The sequence below is a fragment of the Talpa occidentalis genome, unplaced genomic scaffold (genome assembly GCF_014898055.3).
Source record: "Talpa occidentalis isolate TD23 unplaced genomic scaffold, MPIMG_talOcc4v2.1 talOcc4.2, whole genome shotgun sequence".
Taxonomy (NCBI): Eukaryota; Metazoa; Chordata; class Mammalia; order Eulipotyphla; family Talpidae; genus Talpa; species Talpa occidentalis.
Window position 1 is genome coordinate 106,526,467 of NW_023602073.1, and position 15,776 is coordinate 106,542,242.

Below are 15,776 nucleotides of genomic sequence, written 5' to 3' on the forward strand. Positions count from 1 at the left end.
TTTGACAAACAATAAAGCCCAAGGGCAATACCCAGAATATGAATTTGGATAAACTGAATTTCAAAAGACAAAAAATATTTGCTATGGATTAATTAGTAGTAAGTTACTAATCAAGGAGATTATTAGGTAAATGTTTGATTTTTTTAAAAATTATATCTATGCACTATAAAAATTAATTCTATTAACTCATTTGGTTTTTAAATTAAAAAACTCTATTATTTCTAAATATTATAAAAATTTCAGACATAATAAAAGCATAAACTAATAAAACACATATATATATACTACCCATCTTAAAAAAAATCAGTACAATTGAAACTTCCTGTATACTTTGCAAAAAATACATTTTCTATTCTATATACTCTTGATGTTGTCCCATAAGTCTCTTACATTGTCTGCATGTTTAAAAAATCCTTTCTTTTTGTTGGTCTTTAAGCATGCTTTTCACTACCCTATCTTTCATCTCACTGATTCTGATTCAGCCTTCTGCCTCATTAAATCTATTGCTTAGTCCCTCCATTGGAATTTTTAGTCCAACTGTTACATTCTTTATATCTGTGATTTCTGTTTGGAGGGTTTTTGGTGTGTTTTTTTTTTTTTCTTTCATATTTTCTCTGTTTTTGTTGTACTTCTCATTTTATTCATAAATTTCTCTCTATCGTTAACAAGTAATATTAAGACTACGCTATGAAGGTTTCTTCCTGTAGTGTGGCTAATTCTATAATGTTAGGGCTTTGTCTTGATCCATCAAGTGGGATGAATTCTTTGCCTTCTCATTCTGTTTGGCACTCTGATTGAAACCTCATAACCAATCAGGAATACTGAAATTCAGGAGCCAGCAAGGAGTGGTGTTCAAGAAACCAGCCTACAGGTTGAGGGCCAGAGATGCAGTGGATGCAGAGGTTGATATAGTAGATTGTCAAGGACATTAGCTTCCCTCAGTGATGAAACTCCTTGGATCAAGGATTCTGAAATCTCTGCCTAGTCAAGGCAGGTCAAGGTAGACTCCAACACTATTGATTCTCTCCCAGGAGCCTCAAACTGCAACTGACACATCAGCTGTATTGTGGTTTTCATCTCAGCAAGTTTTGCTGATAGTGCCTTTCTCCTGAAACTCAGAGTGCTGTGAGCTTTGGTTACAGGTAGGTGCCATAGAAGCTGCAGACTGCATAGCAGTTAAGCAGCCTGATGCCTGTCAAATCCAGAAGTTAAGGGGCTGGTGCTTCTTCAGGCTTCCAATCTAGCTTCCAGCAGGCCCACATACAGTCATACCTACTCAAAAATCTGTGATCTTTAGGGGAGAATGCACGTGGCAGTAAACTAGGACTAAAGGGAAACCCTGGGGGACTGAGCTGGGAGGGATGGGTGCCTTCTCCCATCCCAGATATTGTCCCTGGGGAAACTTTTCTCAGGGTTTCCTACCTTTTTCAGTGGTTTCTGTTTTACCTTTTTGTGAAGTCAATTGTCAAGTCTTCAATTCTCTTCTAAGTCCAGTTGCTTCCTTGCTGAGGTCAGTTCAATATGACCTTGGAAAAAGAAACAAGTCCAGGCTGCTGCTAGTCCATCATTTTAGGACACTCTCTAAAAATTGTGAACATTTTGCTTTTCCTCTTTTGGCAGTTTTGGCACTGTTATTAGCATTGTTAAGATTCATTGCTATACCAGCAATTATTTCAGTCTCATTGTCTGTTCAACTCCAAGTATTTAATTTTCATTAAAACATTACTGTTTTTCAAAGTGCATTAGAGATAACCCATAGTATGATTAGCAGGGCAAAAGGCCAAAGAAGGGGCTTAGTTGCTAGTGTACCAGATACATAAACTGACATGATTTTCTAAACTGCTTTATTAAAGGATACTTGACATAGAATTATAGTATATGTAAATACTATAAACATATACTATAAGTTTTGACTATTTTATACACTATGAAACCACCACCACAATTCAGATATGGAAATTTTCTATCACCTCCAAATTTCCACTTTTTTTTTTTTTTTTTATATTTATTTATTTATTTATACAAGCACTGGGTACAGTCAGAAGCACGGGAGGGTGAGAGAATTCACCAGAGCCAGAGTGGGGAGCAGAGCAGGCAGAAGGACCGAAGTACACTGCTGAGGGGAGCAGCGGGCGGCAGGAGAGGTCTGCGTGCCATGTGGGACCCTCCTCTGGTGGCCGGGGAGCAGCCAGGGATCGAACCGGCGCTTCAGAGGCTGCGGGCAGCTTCACAACCCAGCGCTCAACCGCTGCGCCACCAGGGAGACCCTCCACTGTTGTTTTAAATCCCTATTTCTGACTTTCCCCATATACCCTTTACTCTCATTCCCAGGCAACTATTGGAATACTTTATGCCACCATAAATCATTTGTATATTCTCAAAGTTCATACGAATGCAATTATACAATGTGTATTCATTGTTTTCTGCCTTCTTTAACCAAGAAAATACTATTGGAGGCATCAATAAGTTCTTTATATTACTGAATAGTATTCCATTGTATGGAAATACCTTGTTTATTCATTCACTTGTTAAGGAATATTGGGTTGCTTCCAGTGTTTGTCTATTGCAAACAAAGTCAGTATGAACATTCCGATGTAAGTCTTTGTAGGAACACATGTTTTCATTTATCTTGAGTAAATACTTAGGAGTGAAATAGCTGATTCAATTTGTAGGTACATGTTTAATCTTTTGATTAACTACTTCCCCAAATATTTGTAGCATTTGTATTCTGAACATAGAATTCTGTACAAGAATTCCAGTTTACATCTTTGCCAATAATTGGTATGGTAGGTCTTTAAATTTTGTTAACATCCTAACATGTGTAGGATATTAAATAGTGAATTTAATTTGTATTTCTCCAGTAATTAATGATGTTAAGCAGTTTTATCATCTGCATATTTTCTTCTAAAGTATTTGGAAAATATTTTACATATATCTAATTTGGTTGTCCTTTGTAACAAACATTTTTTTTTAAATCAGCTATGTGATTTGTAAATGTGGCCTATCTTTTAAGTCTTTTAACAGTAAGCTGAGAGCAGAGGTCCTAATTTTGCTGAAAATTAATTCCAATATTTTCTTTTCGGTGTCATTTATTCATTCTTGTTTGCATATCATGTTTCTAAGAAGTCCTTGATGAACTCAAGGACACAAAGACTTTCTCCTATATTTTCTTCTAGAAATTTTATACTTCGAGGTGATACATTTAGGTTTATGATCCATTTTGAGAAAATTGTTGATTATTGATTGACGTTCACTGCTCTTCATCTGTAAATATAGTTTTCCTAGCACATGTTTAAAATAATGCCCTTCCTGCACTGAATTGCTTGTTAAAGCCTTTAATATGACTTTAAAAGGGCAACTATGCATGATGGCTTATGGTTCTGTGTGTAGCAAAACTTTCTAAGTGTAAAAAGTGACCTGTGATAACACAAATTAAGTTAAAATTGGGAACAAATGGGAAAAAATAACCAGAAGTCCCCAAATGGGTTAATACCAAGTTATAGTTGATAATTTCCTACCTGATACTTACCTTAAGATAGATATCCTTTGTCTGAAATGTAATAAATTAACTTTTTGGAGGCAGGGACTTAATTAGACAATCTTATCCTATTCCTGGGGCTCTATAATTCTTGGAAAACCAGGGAATGGACGTCCCTTTTCAATGGTAGTTAGCATATCTCTGTGGAATAAAGGATACTGTGTTTTGGCACAACCAACTTGAGAAATCAATATATCTTTAAGACTAATTAAAATCATATTTGAGAAAATCTGATTGTTTATTTGCATTTTGGCATCTATATATTGCAAATCAAACATGATGGGAAGGTAAGAAGAAGAGTTCCAAATACCAAGAGAGAAAAGGATTGTTTTGATACTAATTAGTGTTGCCAGACTGAAAATGTATCCACATGTGATTCTTTTTAGGTTTGAGGTTCATTAATCACTTATGTTTAGTGTGACTCTCCTGAGAGAAGCTGCCATGTATTATGTAAATTTTACATAAAATATTATGTGAAATTTTAAAAGTAATAACTTTCTCCAAAACTGAGCTCAATTCATTCTTTAGGGATGTGTGCAAAATCCCAGATGTGATCAGAATTCCTACAATTAAGTTGAAGAAGTTCTACTGTGTTCTATGTGAACTATCAAGGGTACTCCCTGTGTATTTTTCAAGGATTTACTGCTGTCTTTATTGTCTGAAAGAGAGTCATATTTGTTCATATTCTGGTATCTAAAGTTCTTGCTCACAATTTAGTCATGTACAGTTATTACAGCCTCCACTCCTAAAATGCAAACACCCCAGAGAAGTAGATAAAATTAAACCCCTCATTCTTCATTCATTTAGTGCTAGATCAAGGATTTTTCATGGTTCTTTTACATCATGCTCATAATCTTATGTGAATGGTAACATAATATTACATAGTATTATTATTTCTTTTTTTTAAGATTTATTTATTTATTTATACAAGAACCGGGGTACAGGCCAGAGGTGTGGGGTGTGAGAGGATTCACCAGAGACAGAGCAGGAAACAGAACAGGCATACTGACGAAATACACTGCTAAGGGGAGCAGCGGGTGAAACAGGAGAGGTCTGCCGTGCCATGTGGGACCCTCACCAGCCGGTTGGGATCAAACCGGCACTGCAGAGGCTACAGACAGCTTCACAGCACTGTGCTCAACCGCCTGCGCCACCAGAGGAGGCCCTGTTTCTTAATTTACCTAACACCTCTTTTATTTTCATTTAGAATCTCTTATTTCCTTACTGCAAATATTTTTTATCCTGTATTTCATGTCTATTGGTACAAATCCCAAATGTTGGTTAACTCTATATGAACATTTTCTAAAGCTTGTTTATAATTAAAATGCTTTTAAACAAAATCTTTATTTTACTAAAAGAACTACTTTCTCACACAGTGCACATGGCTGATCCTCCTTCCAGAATCCAATTTTGGTGAAACAGCTTTGCTGATGACCTATCTAGACATCAATTGGGATATTCCCCTGGGCTGGAGGCATACTGCCAAGTGAGAAACTTACCTGACTTTAGAGGGCCAGCTTGGCTAATTTAGCTGTATTTCAGGAAAAGCAGACATTAAAGCCCACAATCAATGGCAGAGTGTGCTGCTAGAGCGCTTCCAAGTCCACAGTGCTCCTAGGAAAGAATGGTTATCAGTTTTCCAGAGAGAGGATGCTGCCTCATTACCCTCACTTCTGTCAGGCAAAAGGGACTTTTCAGTGTAGCATTGAGATAGGACTCTGAGACAAGTCAGTTTCAAACACTGATTTGGATACCTGTGGCAAGGCTTTGTTCGTTTGTTTTTTTTTAAGATTTATTTATTTATGCATACAAGAACTGGGTTACAGGCCAAAGATGTTGGGGGTGGTGGGGGAGAGGATTCACCAGAGACAGAGAGGGGAACAGAACAGGCAGACTGACTGAAATACACTGCTGAGAGGAGCAGTGGGCAAGTCAGGAGAGGTCTGCTGAGCCAGGTGGGTAGCTCCCTGGCTGGCCAGGGCTAGTGATGCAGAGGCTAAGGACAGCTTCACAGTGCAGTACTTAACCAGGGAGGCCCTGTAGCAAGGTTTTGAATGACCCTCTAGATATGAAAAGTCATACCAGGCACTCCCAGGAGTCAAAGTCATGTGAACAAAATGGACCCGATCATATGTGGAAATAACAAAGTAACAGACAGCAAGTGCTAAACACTATGCAAAAAAGCCTGAGGTACACATATGACTTCTGTGTGCATCATTTAGTGGAGGAGAAAGGAAATGTAAATAAATAACATGGTGGGACAATTGTTATTATCTCAAGTGCTTTACATCAAGAACTGTACAAAAATTTACAAGTACAAATAATTCTCAGTATCATTACAATGGAGTTTCAATTAATTAGTTGCTGGGCAGCAGCAATATATAACCTGATCTTCTCTGTAAAAGGGATCTCAGTAGCAAGTCACAGCCAGAAATAACTCTAAGATAAGGATTTTGATAACAATACTCTGCATTCATTCAAATATAGAGCATACCAGTTTCTCTTCTTCACTTTCCTTTATGGCATCTAGAAATATTATGAAATCTTGAGATCCCAATTAAACTAAATATGATAAAATGCCTATTCATACTAGAAACTGCACTTCTTTAGAACAGAATCTGTGTCTGAGTTATTTTTGTATACTGTGTTACCAAGCATAGACAATATTACAGAACTCACTGACAATATTGATATTTAGCAAATAGTTTTTGAATACATGCAAGCATGTGCATTTGGATTTCTTCTCTAGAATGTAATGTGGGGATCTACCAAATGGTTGACTGAATTGTGTCCTTGTGGTTTTCATGTCTGTATGGGTGTGCACACATATGTATGTAGGAATCTTCATACATATGAATGAAGAACTTAAGCCTAAACCATAATTAGAAATGTATTCACTTAAAGGTCTATGCAGCATCTTATACATGTTTCACTCTAAGCAATCCCAGTATATTAAAATGTCTATAAAAACAAAACAGTTCTATAATGATAGTTACTTGTACTCACTTGGAATTTAAACAATGAGGATATTCACATGAGCTTAAACTATGTCATAGACACACAATGGCCAATCTATGAAAATAAATTGATTTGGATGCTACTTTTTTTTATGTAAAAACTATTCCAGTCCTAGGATTGAAAGAAATAAGTAGAGATTTGGGCAGTGAACTGGCATTTAAGTTATAATTCAAATTGTTATGCTGAAGATTTAAATTGGAAAGTACCAACCGGTTATTAATTAAAATAAGTTATTCTGATAATATATTTAACTTCCTCCCTTACATGTCTTTTTTTAATATAGCAAACTGAATTTTATTGAAAATAGATGAATATTTGGAGGTTCCATTTTGTTAGTGTTCAAATATGTTATAAAGCAAAGTGTATCTAAATTTATATATCACTGTTATTAAGCAAAATTAATATCCTCAAATTTGAAAATTGGCCTAGAGTTACATTTATTGTAATGGAAATTTTGACAGATACTTAACCAAAGAAGCGATTTTATACCTCTAGTTTCCTGTTTATCAAAAGGTTATATAGGTTATAATGAACAAAACAGAGTTGAAATGACCATCCTTAGAGTTGACTGAACATAAGCTTATCTTCTCAATATTTCAATATTCATCTATCCATTTGCCCAAGAAAATAAGGAATTTAGACCTCTATGTGTTTTAAAAACTACTGATATGCCAAAGTACATTGCATAGTCTTTCAGTAATTTGACGTTCAAAAAAGCAGGAAGGGGCCTCCCCGGTGGCGCAGCGGTTGAGCGCTGGGTTGCGAAGCTGCCCGCAGCCTCTGCAGCGCCGGTTCAATCCCCAGCTGCTCCCCGGCCACCGGAGGAAGGTCCCACAAGGTGAGCAGACCTCTCCTGCCGCCCGCTGCTCCCCTCAGCAGTGTACTTCAGTCCTTCTGCCTGCTCTGCTCCCTGCTCTGGCTCCGGTGAATTCTCTCACACTCCTGCACTTCTGACTGTACCCAGTGCTTGTATAAATAAATAAATAAATCTTAAAAAAAAAAAAAGCAGGAATGAAGTAGACTGCTGCTCATTTGTATGGTTTGTGTTTTAACAAATTTGAGGTTGGCATGACCCACTTCATGAATATGCACTGCAAAGACATGATATTGACCGAGACAATGCACAGATTCTTTACCTTTTTTACTAAAAGGATCATTTGATTTCTAAAATTAAGCCATTATCTATTTCCCTCTAGTAGCTACTTCCCTGGAGTATCTTCCTCTCCACCTCACCACCCCTTCTTCTTTAGGAGGTGGATTGCGAGGTTGAGAGCTTGTTATCCTGAGAAATCCCTGGATGGCTTCCAATGTATCATGGCATCTACCCACTCTGTGCAATTGGTCATTTCTTAAAGATGAGTGTTGTGTTGATTTCCTTGCTTAATTTCCCACATTTCCTGTGTAATTTTCAGACATCAGGTGTTTCTTAACTAAGATAAAATGTTATAAAATGTAACATGCAACTGTTAAAATACAAAAGAACTATTATCTTTTCTTTGGCAAGTGTGATGTGAAAGAAAAGCCCTAGGATAGCAAATAATTTTCAATAAACGTTTGACTGTAGTGTATATTAACAGTTGGAAATCACATCCACATTCTGCCCACTTCTATGCTGAGGAAGGACAAGGAAAGAGGTGCTGAGATTACAGTAGAGAGCTCATCAGTGGGTTTGGTGTTCCTGCTGAGCTAGCCACTGGGTCTCTTGCTTGTGGGTACAGCTGGTGGCAAGTCCCTGCAATCAGAAGCCATCACTAACAGAAAGACTCTACAGTCATTTTAATCAGTCTTTGGCAAAGCTAGCAGTAAATGTACTAAATGGATACATTTTCCTGGGAATTGCCACTGTGGTTTTAGTATTCTGCTTGAATTGAGGCAGAATGATACAATATAGAATCAGTGATGATAGAATCACATATTCTACTGGATGAGCCTAGGTTTATTCTATGAAGTTATTCTGATCTGATCCAGAGAACAGCATTGGCAATTACTCACAAAGTGGACATACAGAAGGCATAATATAAGTGGACCCTCGAATATTTACACAATGGTGAAAAGTTGAGCAATATGGTATTTTTTATTTAAGCAAAATGTTCATGATAAATCTTTTGAATTTTTAAAAGATTTTGCTTTTAATTACATGCATATGGAATTTAAAATGTCAAATAATTATATGAGGTTTTGATAAAATCCAACAATTGCTTTTACTTTCCTTCCTACTCTGCTGTAAACCAGTAAACGTTCCTTCTCTTTTAGCTAGTCAGCCATATATTCAGAGACTTGCCTGGTAATTTTTAAAATAACCTTCTTATATTGCTATATCAGATGTGAATGGAGTTCTTTGACATTCAGCTTTCACTTATTTCTACATCTTTCAAATGTAATTATGTCATAATTTTGGTTAAATCAGTATTCAGTATTTATATTAACATTACTATTTAAACATTAATCATGGATGAGTCATGAAGTTTTCTAGAATTACATTTCCTCTCTTGCATGATGTTTTGATGCCCCAAGGTTTCTCCAATGTCTGATATTTCCATCTCATCATCACTGAATTTCCTCCTTAAATGTAAATCCCTCAATTTGTTTGGAAAAAAAAAAAAACACAAGTAATCTCTCAGTTTCTTAAATCTAGAAACTTATTAACTATTTTTATAGATAACATATAAACAAAATTAGAGGAATAATTCTATGAGTATTATAGAACTCATGAACTCACTGTTCAGTTTCAGAAATAAGGCTTATGTGAATTAATTCTTTAACAGAAACTAAAGTTCTTATACACATTACTCCAATATATCCCTGTTCAGTCATGTAACTTTTGTCCCTAAATTAATGTTCATTATGATTCATTATTTTGTAAATTTTCTATGCATGTACACACACCAAAGCAAATTGTATTTTAGTTCAGGATAATTTAAATATTTAAGAAATATTTAGAAATAACAAACTATTGTTAAATAAAATTAAAAATGAAGACCAAACTTGAAAATTATCTGCACAGATAAGACCACTTAAGTCACAAAAGCAAAGGTAAATCTAGTTTATTTTACAAACATAAACAAAACTTATCTAGGTTATTTCTTATAAATGTCTACAATAATCACTTGAAAAAATGGAGCAGCTTGTCCTGGTTTAAAAAGGAAGCTTTTAGTTTACTGCAAAGGAGGCTATGGCAGTTTCTTCACTTTTGAAAGAACACTGAATAATCATGTGCCCTTTACAAATTCTTTGACTAAATTCTCTTCCTGGTTTATCTTTCAAGCAGTTTTAACTGATAGCAAGCAAAGAAAATTGGCTACAGTCAGGTGGTAGAAAAAGCTATCATTCATCCAATCCCTGCTCTGCCATTTTCTCCCTTGTGCATATATTGGGGGGGGGGGACTTAGTGATTAAATACACTGGTTTTCTGTCACACAGACCTGATTGCTCAGAGGCCAGAATTGATGACTAGTATTTGTTGACCTAGAGGAAGCATAACTTGATAGCATAGGGCCTGGAGCATAGTAAAATCTCAGTAAACAATAGTCAAAAATCATTATTTTGATTGAGAATTGATGCATTTTTTCCTTAACGCACACAAGAAATTTTATGTGGAAAATAACTTAACCCAGTTCAAATTTGGTTAGATGATTTACAATAATCCAGTGAAATTAGTCTTGTTCTCCTCATGTTGGAAGTGCTTAAATTATTAGCTCACTGCCTTTGCTGCAGAGGATGTAAACTTTTTTCAAAGGATTTTTCATTTAATATCTCATTTTATCTTTTTTTAATTTCCCTACTTGCTAGGGCAAGAATGATTGCCAGTATTTCATAAGTGAGAATATTAATGTACCAAGTGGGTAAGAGATTTGCCTAAATCCACAAAACTTCACTATCATAAAAACAGGGAAAAGGAGATCTAAACCTGGGTCCTGACTCCCACTAATAAGTTTATCTTCATATGCACAACAGGAATAAAGATACCTGCTCTGTCTAAAGCCCTCACAGTATCTTTCTGAGAAGCAAGAATATTATGTAAAATGTGAAAGCATCTTAACACAATGTTAGACAAATATAAGACAATATTATGTGATGCGAAATTCGTATTATTCAGTCCAATCTAAATCTGCCTTTAGAGTTTATATAAAAGAAGAAAGATGACTTTTCTACAATATACTTAGAAAAGTGACAGAAAAATGTTTATGATAAAAATTTCCTGTATTTTCCTAAGGAAAGGAAAGTTTTATTATATCCTATTAGAAGAGAAGAAAACTCTTAGAGGGGAATGCGGTAAGAGTCATGAATATTAAATCAGGATATTTAAGTTTAAATCTTGCCTTTGACATCAAGTAACTATATAACTTGTATAATTTTTTTTTTAAATGTGGACTTGAATTTACTTCCAATGAAGTGAATTAGAAAATACTGCAGATCCTTTTCAGTTCTGACATGTCTGCTGCAATAATTCTGCTTTCTAAGTGGAAGGTCTTTGTAAAATTACTAAATATAGTAACATTTCAGTTGAATTGTGGGTTCTGTAAATGTGACACTCTGGATGATGGAATTTTCCAGTTAATTGGAAATTGCTTATCTTAATTTCTTATCTTTTCTTTCCATATTCCCCTTTTGGCTACTTTTTTTTTTAACTTTTTTTTTAATTTTATTTATTTATTTATTTATACAAGCACTGGGTACAGTCAGAAGCACCGGAGGGTGAGAGAATTCACCAGAGGCAGAGCACAGAGCAGAGCAGGCAGACTGACGAAGTACACTGCTGAGGGGAGCAGCGGGCAGCAGAAGAGGTCCGCGCACTATGTGGGACCCTCAGCTGGTGGCCAGGGGTCGGCCAGGGATAGAACCGGTGCTGCAGAGGCTGCGGGCAGCTGCGCAACCCAGCGCTCCACTGCTGTGCCACCAGGGAGGCCCTACTTTTTTTTTTTTTTAATCTAACTCCCTCTCACAGATTTTTCTTGCACACCTGTCTCTGCTATCGCCTTTGCCTAACCTTCCCTCATCTTTTTGAATTCCACACTGCCCTCTTGCATTTCTAGCCATGGAATTTCAGGACTATCATTATTTTGTAGCCCAAGTAATCACACCACCTTTAGAGCACCACATTTTTACAACAATGAGAAAGCATCAAAACTTTGGGGAGAAATCTATGATAAGCAGATTAGAATCAAAATGAGACATCAAGAATAACAAGAGAGCTAGGTAATGAATATAAGTAGAGCCTAGAATGCTAACACTAAATTGTTAATGGATTGAACTCTTAAGATTATGGCAGTTTGTTGAGAGAAGGTGAAGGAACAATAATTTTTGTAAATGAGAGAGTGTGAATAACTAATTGAGATGTTGGCTGATGGAAGTAAAAGCAAACACTAGTGCAACTAGATGAACAGAACAAGAGAAAAGTATTCTGCACAACAATGGATTGATAAAGGAGTAGAAAGCAGCAAAGGGAGCTGGGCAAATATAAACTTGTTCCTCTGACTATTGAGAATAGAAGATGAAAAATCAAGTCAGGGTGGAAAAAAGATACAATTCTGCATTTGATTAGGTGAAAATTAGAAGGAAATTATGTAAGTTACATCATCCCACAACCCAATATAGCTGTTAGTCATCTGGGATATTTTGATTTGGGTTTTTTGTTGTGAGGTTTTTTTTTTTTTTTTTTTTTTTTTGGTGGTGTATGATTATTCAAGATATAAAAATGATCATTTTTAGCAGTGTTTCACATTCACCCAAAGTGTTCTCTCAGGGACAAGAATTTGGGAGGAATCTTATCACAGTATTGATATCTCTAGCTTCAGAGAGTTAACTTTCTTATACATTGCCTATCCCTATCAGATAAGATAAGAAACCACCAGCTTTTGCTTTTTGTTGGTTTATAACAACTGGCTTTAGGATTTGTTTATTACTAAATCTCTTAATGCCAAAATTGAACTAATCTAACATAAGGAACAAAAATAACACAGAATCAAGTGCTATGTATGTATAGTAGCATGTACACAAGCATGCATATGTTTACATGTGGATGTGTGGGCATATTTGTAAATATATGCACTTATGATATATAATATATATAGACACATGGGGTATGTATGTATAGTGATGGGTCCTGCAGTGAAGTATACTCATTATGTTAAATCTACTCATTATGTATAGATGTTAAGTCTACTCATTACGTATAGATAATATTTGGAGCTACCTTATAAGAAAATAAATAATTGCTTAACAACTACTATGCTGGGGTGATGACTGAAATATATAGTCTAATGACAATAACAGTAGAAAACTCAGGTTTAAAAATGTGGCAAACAAACATACATAATGTTTGATAAAACCATGAGAGTTAGGACCATGTATATTGCCCATCACTGTATTGTCAATATCTAGCTCAGCATCAGCAGCATTCAGTGGTCCTTAAATATGTTTGGTAAAAAAAATGAAGAAGACATCAATGAAACAATATGGCATTATAAAGCTGTCACTTGTCAACATTAACTCTAAGTTTGCAGAATTTTATTATGGGAACTTAAATGATTTTTTTTTGAAATATGTTATTAATTGCATATAAATGCATTATTTTAGGGGTAATTGTGAAACAATTTGTAAGATTACTCAGGGTTCTTGCAAAGATTGCTGATTTTTTTCTAATAAACTCTAATTATCTGATTATAAAGAAGCATGTGCTTTTGATTGTTTTGACGATGCTATATTACAATCCTATATGCTAGAAAAGGATGAGTAATGCCAATGACTCTTATCCATGGAAATGCAAATAAATTTTGTGCCGCTATATATATTTGTATAGATATAAAAATAAATTTGTCCCATAAAAAATGATTCCATATATTATGTTTAATGCACTATAGGATATCACACCATTTTTCAAATTGTTTAGAGTTAAATAAATTGCCTATATGTGTCATTCTCCAGATTCTCTTCCCAACAATATGTAACTTACCAGTTCTCCTATTAATTAATTAATTAATTAATTTAAAAGTCTTTAACATATATTTACCCATATATTTATGATAGGAACTATTTTACCACTTTGAAAATTATCTTTTAACAGCTGTTTTATCATATTTATATACAAGTGTCAAAACCAGTTACCTTTTATTGGCATACACTCATTGAAATATGTTGATAATTGCATGTTGATGTGATTCACTTTTGGAGGCAGATTTAACATAATGAGTATACTTCACCACAGGACCCATCACTATACATACATACCCCATGTGTCTATATATATTATATATCATAAGTGCATATATTTACAAATATGCCCACACATCCACATGTAAACATATGCATGCTTGTGTATATGCCACTATACACACATAGCACTTGATGCCTTAACTCTGTTTCCATATACATAAAATATTATTTTTTTAAATAATTTTTTTATTTATAAAGATTTATTTTTATTTATTTATTTATACAAGCACTGGGTACAGTCAGAAGCGCAGGAGGGTGAGAGAATTCACCAGAGCCAGAGCGGGGAACAGAGCAGGCAGAAGGACTGAAGTACACTGCTGAGGGGAGCAGCGGGCGGCAGGAGAGGTCTGCGCGCCATGTGGGACCCTCCTCTGGTGGCCGGGGAGCAGCCGGGGATCGAACTGGCGCTGCAGAGGGTGCGGGCAGCTTCTCAACCCAGCGCTCAACTGCTGCGCCACCAGGGAGGCCCTAAAATATTATTTGTATAACATTGTATATAATTGTAGTGTTATGTATAAGGGGGGAGAGAAAGTAAGAGAAAGAGAATTGCTTTAGCTTTTATTCTAATAAGAATTAAAAAGGAAAAAGTAGTTCTTTGTTTTGCTTTGTATTGTATGTGATATAAATGTATCAAATAATGAAACAATAGATCACAAATATCATCAGGCTCTTTTACCCATTTTTCAGTGAAGTTGAAGGATTACTTTCTACCATAAACAAAACAAGGGAAAATAGCATTTCAATAATCATTTTAAACTAAACAAATCATTTAAATACTTTAATAAGTACTTTTCTATTTGAATTGTGATATAAGTCCTTTTAAAAATAATACAAAATGTAACACTATAAGGTTTTGACAACCAATCTCTCCTAAAATTTTGAAGTAATACAGTAAAAAATTGGAAACATTAAGAAAAAAGTTGTGGTTAAATAGAAGAGAGAGTTCTGTTCAAAACAAAAATTAAATGTCTATTTCTCTTGCTCTTGTTTCTATGAAGCAAAGCAACTGGAAAGTTGGGGAAACCAGACTATCTTAAGGAAGCAATATATAAAGATATGCACATCCCCATCCCAGGAAACAGAATATGTTACCTTATGTGGCAAAGGGGATTTGCAGATGCAATTTAGGATCTTAAAATAGGAAAATTATCTTTGACAATTCAGGTGGGTCAATGTAAATCACAAGTATTTGAGAGAACAAGGGGGTTTGGGGAGGGAACCAAGGAGGAAATGTGAAGATGTTACTTTACTGGCTTTGAAGACAGGAGACATGAGCCAAAGCATTACATGTGCCTATTGACACTTGATTTTAGTCCTTTGAGAGCCACTTTGAATTATAAGAATAGTTTGTGCTGTTAAAAGCCACTGAGTTTGTTGTTATTTGTTACAACATCATTAAAAACTGATACAAGTGGGAAGTGACTTTAAGAACCAAACCGTTGGAAAAAATGTCATTTCCAAACAGATGTATAGAGAATTATTTGAATTAAAGACCCTGATTTAAATCTATTCATTAATTTGAATACCCTTTAGGTACTAAGGAGTTTCATAAACGTTTCTTGTGAAACCCCTTCATATTACAAGAAAACTGAGACCTACCTAAAGAAGTGAGGTAGTTTGACACTCAGGTATTAGTGAAATCATTAGATCTAAGATGTCTTGGTATTTCCACATGGTATAAAAGATGGAGGAACAAGAGAAATATAGCTTCGCCCCTTTTATTTCAACTATATGAGGCTAGAAAAAATAAAATTAATTCAAAATTTAAAGGAAAAAAGAGATTTATTTTCTAGATTTCTCTGGAGTAATTTCTGAAAGCTGCATTAATGAAAGATAAGAGCACAAAAATGGTAACTAACCAAAGACTAATGAAGAATCAGTGATCAAGCTGATTAGATTATTCTGTATTGTTTTTCACTCTGCAGGCAGCTACCATATCCAGCTTCTATTTATGCAATTAAATGTAACTTTGGAAATTGTATTTGCATCTATCACAGAATGTCTATTT